The sequence below is a fragment of the Danio rerio genome, chromosome 8 (assembly GCF_049306965.1).
Source record: "Danio rerio strain Tuebingen ecotype United States chromosome 8, GRCz12tu, whole genome shotgun sequence".
Classification (NCBI taxonomy): Eukaryota; Metazoa; Chordata; class Actinopteri; order Cypriniformes; family Danionidae; genus Danio; species Danio rerio.
In genome coordinates, this window is record NC_133183.1 from 51,591,956 (window position 1) to 51,599,735 (window position 7,780).

Genomic DNA, 7,780 nt, shown 5'->3' on the forward strand with positions numbered 1-7,780 from the left:
AGCTATCCAGACAGACCGTCTGTGATTTACTAGAGATGATTTTTCAGTGGCTGTGTCTGAAAGATTAGGCGATGATCAAGCAACAATTTTGCAGGCGGCATTCGAGCACAAAAGAACCTCACACAACTGATTTCAGAGAGACTTTGCATATAGAAGGCATAATTTACAACAAAATACTGAGAGCTTTGGTTTTAACTTATCCCATTTTAATTTATACAAATTTGGTAACACTTTATTTTAATTCTTGGTAGTAATGAACATTTAAAAGGCAACTATGATGAAAATCATCTTTTGTAAGCTGTTTGGATAGAACTGCGTGTAGGTATAGTGTGTCCACAGTCATATTGGGGTGATAGAAACACAATTAAGCTCATTCTTAATACAAAGCACGCAAAGTTTGGACTTCGGCATCCTTGGAAGTTCAGTCTTGCCAAGTTCAGACTTGGAAGAACAAATTATTAAGGACGCTAGGACACAAGTCGGGTACTTCTCGAATGGAACGCCAGTGTACTTTATAACATCACTTACCTCACCATGGATTCATCGTTTTCACTGCACATTAACAATAAAATTATTTAATTATATAAAGCATGGCCCTATAATTAATATTATATTAATGTTATGAATTAATATTTTTGATTTGAGAAAATATAACCGTAAATATCCATAAATGTGAAGTAAAATGTGTTATTATACACGGACTCATGTCTTTGATGATCAGATTCAATAAACTACAATGGACATTATACTAGTATAATGTACAAGACGTGAACAATAGTAAATAAAATTAATGTTAAGCAATTTGATAAACAAAGACAAACACATCGCCAAAGACATGCTGTCTTTAAAAATAAACTCCCGATTAAAGTTTACAACCACATTCTCACCTGAAAACTCTTGAAACTTGATTTTGTGCCACAACAGAGGAGTATTTTTAAAAGCATTCGGGCTGTCGCTGGTTCTGCTGCTATGCATTCTGGGATACCGGTGCTTTGTAAGTTTGCTCAAGTCACCTCTCTTTGCATCCTTGGCAAAAGGGACAGGGCAAGTACATATCCGGGAGTTTTATTTGTACTTGGCAAGATGTGAACTTTGAATTGAATGGTTGATGACGTTTCATGAGGACACAAGAACGCAAGTACAGATAAGAACGCATATTGAGAAACAGCCCAAGTCTCTTTTTTTAATGTTAAAATAGGATACAAATCCCTGCAATTCTGAGGCCCACCGCAAAGGAGTGCATTAGTAACGCGTTTAATCATATCTACAAGGATGTGCGCAAAGCAACTGGGATTAAAAGATCTGGTCAGCTCTCTGTGATCATCTGCGCCTCAAGAATGAGTTTTATAAATTTGAAATGTTTATAATGTTTGAACTGCGTTGTTTTAGTTTGTGTCTTTAAATGTTTTGTCTGTTGGGACGTGCCTTCAGTGCTTTTATTTAAACCTAAAGAGTTCAAACTTAGCTGATGATTGATTATAAAGCTTGTTTGGCATGCTGTCCCAGGAGAGAGCCCTGAGCTCATAAGATCCTCGAGCCCGGGGCTCCCTCCTGTTTGCAAGGCGAGAGTGGAGTTTGAGCTCAGGTAGATCTCGAGAACTCCCCTGCTGTAGTAACTAATGAACAGATAGTGATATCTCTGAAGAGATAACTACTTACTAGGAGCATGTCTATGGTGCTAATTTAGTCAATTAACTCACAGTAAGTTGCAGGTTTTTTGATGATGAGAGGAAACCGGAGAACCCGAAGGAAACCCACATGAGCAAGGGAGAATGTGTAAACTCCACACAGAAACGTCGGGTGGCTAGGTAAGGACTAGAACCAGTGGCGTTCTTGCTGTGAGGCAACAGTGCTAACCACTGGGCCACCGCGCCACCCATCTAGGAAAGGAGGAGGAATAGGGGTGGAAGGGGAGATTCTTCAAATTGAAGATGGCTGTCATATGGAACTTCGGGTATTTATAGTGGCTTAGGAATCGTCTGATTGGTGAATCTTAAATTAAATGATTCGGGCCAGCTGCAAGCAATCATAAGCACCTCTCGAAATTAGTTTATAAATAAACTTCACTTAGTGAGAAAGTTTGTCGGGGCGGCTGTTCATTCACTGTTGAGGCAGTTGGCCAAAGCAGCGCTTTAATTTGGCCTTTGTGTTTTGTTTTACATCCATACACTAGCACTGACAACACTTACCACATCCATTCACTTGCCTTTCACATGGATTGAACATTTTAATTCTGCTGCTTTGATCATGTTATTTTCAATTGTGTCAAAATAAATTTTGTTTAACTTTATTTCGCCGTGTTGTCTCCTTTAATGTTACATCTTTGAGCCAGATGTAACATAAAAAGACAGTAAAATCAATGTAATTCATCACCATAGCCACATAGTGTCAGTACAATTATAAAAGGAGACACATCAGTCCTGGTTTGTGGACGTTAAATCAGGTCTATTTTGAACATTAACATAACAAATGTCCAAACAGCAGTGTATATTCACACGTGTCCTGTCACATTTGCTGTGCAAACACAGTGCAAAGCTAAATGTGTGGGTATTTTGAGTTGAAACTTTACAGACACATTCTGGAGACACAAAAGACTTAAATCTTGAAAAGGGGGTAAAATAAGTGCCCTTTAACTATGAGTTTTGCTTTAATTAACTCCTAATTTGTTGCTTATTAATAGTTATTAAGGTCATAATTAGGTTTTGGTTTAGTGTAAAATAAGATTATGCAGAATAGGTACTATATAAGCACTAATAACCAATCTTAATAATAGTCCGATAATAAGCCACTATGTTAATGTACAAACTCACCACCAACTGTAAGTTCAGATGTTTGAAACCAAGGTATTGTGTGTATTAATTGTGAATCGTTCATTGATTTTAACTGTAAATATTTAGTCATCTGCTCTATTTAGATATATGCATTTCTTAATCAGAAAACATTTGAGATAAATTGATTTGTACCATTTTGTCAAGCTAGTTTCCAGCATGCTTTGCTTCAGACAGAAGAAGTAAATGTTGAAATTAAATGTTTTTGGACAAGATTATTGTAAGGAGAAAGATCTGTTCATGTCAAATGTTCTCTTATGATTAGTTTTAAAAGGATTTCTTTCATGGCTGCATTTTTAGGAGGGTAGAGAATGTGATTAGGTTAAATGGGTCTGTCAGCATGAGTGATAATAATTGGTGTTTTAAAGACACATGGTTTGCATAATTGTAACAAAAAATCTAATCTTTCTTCAAGTAAATACATCTTAGTAATTCAGAATAGCTGTAAATGTTACATTTGTTTGAAAAGCACAGTTAATAAAAAGGTTTGCAAATTATATTTAACAGTGTAAGTTACAATGGAAACATACGTAATACCATTAAAATCAAATAGATTTCTGTGTTTCAGTGCTCTGAATGTAACCCAATTTATGTATTCTGATGTCTAATTTTATTCCTGTGGAAGCAGCTATTAATGTGCTTGTGGAATCAGCTATATACTGTGGATAAACCAGAATGCAGTTGAAAAAAAAAAAAACCATACCTGTTTTCATACTTTATGGTAGGCAAAAGAAAAACATGTGAACAGAGTAGTACGTTTCAATTTCAATTTCTATTCATGCCAAAAGCTTGTTTGGCATGCTGTCCCGGGAGAGAGCTCCGAGCTCAAGGGCTCCTCGAGCCCGGGGCTTCCTCCCGTTGGCAGAGCAAGAGGGGAGCCTGAGCTCGGTGGATCTCAGAACTCCCCTGCCGCTGTAGCTAAGGGAATGCAAGGGATTAGACAAGCTTGATTGTTATGCATGTTGAATGTCTTTGGATGGTGGGAGGAAACCGGAGAACCTGGGGAAAACCCACGCGGACACGGGGAGGACATACAAACTCCTCACAGAAACACCCACCGGTCCTGTGGAACCAGGGCCGGCAGTGTTCTTGCTGTGTGGCTCACAGTACTAACCACTGGGCCGCCGTGCCGCCCAATCACAGGTAAAGGAGGAGAATAGGGGAGGAGGGGGGTTTCTTCCAAACGAAGATAAAGTGAACTGAAAACTGAGGCTATTTATAGTAGCTTAGGGCTCAAATGATTGGAAGATAGTGATTAGCAAATGCGAGACTGGCCGTGATAAATCATAAGCACGTGATCCTCTCGAAATTAGTTTATGAATAAACTTCACATAATTTGGCATACCATTCATTTACATCAAAACTAACATTTAGCTAGCAATGAAATTAGAAATTGAAATCATACATTTAGGATCACACAGACACTGACAACTGCAAATTTCTGCTTAGCGGTCACAGAATCCATAGCAAAAGACTGCGGGGTATTATAGGCAGTTAAGGATCTATGCTGTTAATCACATCGATTTAGGATAAAGCCAGTGATTTAAAGACTACTTGACTTACTGTGTAATTATAATGTGCAATTGTGTTGTAGCTTACGATTCAGAATGGGTTCAAAAGGAAATTATAGAGTAGTTTCAGCAAACATTAAGTTTTAATATGAATAATCATTTTTTATCCTTATGTGGGATTGGGTTTTCACCAGAATGAAGGAATTCACCGGTGGCTGTTTTTCCAATCATACATAAGACTTACTTTTAGGAAGCTTTTACCAAAACTGTCATTTACAACCCCTTGATGTTTAAATTGATTCTGATTGGTGAAATTGCTCAAACATGACAGACTGTAATCAGATTTAGTCATTATAGATAAAAGAAGGTGATTTAGTAATGTCAAACATGAGTCTGATGGTGGGTTTATATCGAGGGTGTGAGTGAAAGCATTTAATTATTTAATGACTACATGTTTTGGAGAGTTGGGGGTGGGGGCAAGGTCAAGTGCATGGATTATGATACATTTCACGCACATGTGACTTTATACGATGACTCCTGTCAGTTTAGTGTTGAATATAAATGTGCTTAGTTGTGACCCCGAACCACAAAACCAGTCTTAAGTTGCAACAATTCACTATAGGATCACTGTAAGGATAATATTCCATAAAGATATAAAAGAAATACATTCATTTATTCATTTTCTTGTCGGCTTAGTCCCTTTATTAATCCGGGGTCGCCATAGCGGAATGAACCGCCAACTTATCCAGCAAGGTTTTTGCGCAGTGAATGCCCCTTCAGCCGCAACCCATCTCTGGGAAACATCCACACACACACACTCATACACTACGGACAATTTAGCCTACCCAATTCACCTGTACTGCATGTCTTTGGGGGAAACCAGAGCACCTGGAGGAAACCCACACGAAGTAGAACAACTAGCTAGTAGAACAATCCTTGCGGAATGGCTGAGTAGAATATTCTCTCACATGATCCCTGCTCAATCAATTTGCGAAAAATTTCCCAGACGCAAAATCATTAATTGCCACAACTGGGAGACAGTTTAGACTGCCTGTCACTGATAAAAAGGATGAAAGATGACTACTGTATGATGAGTGACATCATCAAATAATCCTAAACATTAACTAACTGGACTACAGAATATTACGTTTTCACACACATGCAAAGATTGCATGTATTCTATCAGTGCTGCAGGAGATTGGTTTGTGGTGCCAACTGCTGGACATTCATAGCATGTTAGTGAGTTCAAAGTTCATAACCATAGCATTACCATTTAGTCATTTTTGCCTCTTAGGTTACACATAATACACCTGCTTTCTGTCTGGTGCATATATTAGTGTAACGTGAACAGATTTTTTTGTGGTGTAATATAAGTCATATTTAGGAATCATAGACTGGGTTGCAGGTTTTGTCTGTTAACAAACATGCAAGCGCACACGTTTCTCAATCAGTCAGCAGTTGTTTTTTTTAAAGGCAGGAAGTGTCATAAACGTGTGAGTGTGATTTACTGCTCACTCTTGGAGAAATCAAACATTACGAGTGTCACTGTGAGGAAACACAGCACTCTGTGAAACACTGCCTCTGTGCACAGCATACCTGTAAAACACTACAAACCCACCAGTGTTTAAATGCGTGCCAGGCCAAAAGCAGGTCAGGTGTGGTTTACAGTAGATTGAGCAGGAGCTGGTATTGAGAAGGAGTCAGCATTAACTCAACAGTATGTGTGAACTGGTCCTGTTTGGCTGATCTGGACTGCGAGGTGTTCAGGTCTTGGGTTCAGTGCTGCTAAAAAGCTCAGAAACTCAATGGTACGGATGCAGTTGGGATGATGGCAAACAAACCAGCTCTTTATTGCCCTCATTTTGACATGCTGCCAAAACCAACCATTTTCTGGTAGTAATAGTCTTACAGTTATTATATTGGAGTTGGCAAGCCCGATCTCTCCTATATATATATATATATAAAAAAAGCTAAATCTAATTAAATTTTTTCCAAGCGTTTTTTTCCCCCTTCCCCCTTCATTTAAAAAGGGAAGTCGTAATCGCTTTGAGATTGAATTGAAAGTGTCATTTATTCGATTAGCTCAAAAGAAAGCTAGGCTGCCAATGTATTCACAGCCACTGGATGAAATGACTGATTTCAGCAAAGCGTGCTCCACAATTAAGTTTTTCAGTCCCTCATTACTGTGGAGTTTGAAATTGACCTCCTCTGGTTTTCAAATGCACCATAAAATAACTGACTGTTTAATATTGTTTGCTTGCCAAGACTGAAATTACTCTCTGAGAGCCAAAATGGAGCATTTGTTTTTGAAATTATGGTAATAGACAAGAACAAAATTCATGTTCATTATAGCATCTGTCAACTTTTAGTCTTTGCAAGGTTATTATTGTTAATGAAAGGCGATATAAAACAAAATCGGCTATTATCAAGGTAATATTCCAATAGGTTAACTTAAAAGCTAAAAGAAAAACAGCTTATAACAAAAAAAACTAAAAATGTATAGAAAAAAAAAAAAAAACCCAAATAATAATTTTACTAAACCCTTAAAATAAAAAATAACAACAACAAACACTAAAGACTACAGCTACTTGATTATTCTTAAATAACACTCAATTTTATCTAATTAATTACATTAATTCATATTCACATATACAATTAGAGTTTTAATAATAATAATTAAAGCTGCAAGCAGCGATGAAAGGGACGTCAATCCCAGGTTCACCGCTGCCTGGTGGCCTTAGGATGACAGAGAAAAGTTGACCATATAATTTAAGCTGATATACAGCTGAAGTTGGCGACGCAGTGGAGCAGTTGGTAGTGCTGTCGCCTCACAGCAAGAAGGTCGCTGGGTCGCTGGTTTGATCCTTTGCTCAGTTGGCGTTTCTGTGTGGAGTTTGCATGTTCTCCTTGTGTTCTTGTGGGTTTCCTCCGGGTGCTCTAGTTTCCTCCCACAGTCCAAAGACATGCGGTACAGGTGAATTAAGCTAAATTGTCCGTAGTGTATGAGTGTGTGTGTGAATGTGTGTGTGGATGTTTCCCAGAGATGGGTTGTGGCTGGAAGGGCATCGGCTGCTTAAAAATGTGCTGGATAAGTTGGTGGTTCATTCCGATGTGGAGACCCCTGATTAATAAAGGGACTAAGCCGACAAGAAAATGAATGAATGAACAGTTGATGTCAGAATTATTAGCCCCTTTGAATTTTTTTCCTTTTTTTTTTATATTTCCCACATGATTTTTAACAAAGCAAGAAAATTTTCACACTATGTCTGACAACTTTTTCTTCTTGAGAAAGTCTTCTTTGTTTTATTTCGTCTAAAATAAAAGTAGTTGTTATTTTTTTAAAAGAATGAAAATATTAGCCCTATTAAGCTATTTTTTTATGTTTTACACAGTGGATGACGCAACCCATCACTGGGAAAATAATAATAATAATAATAATAA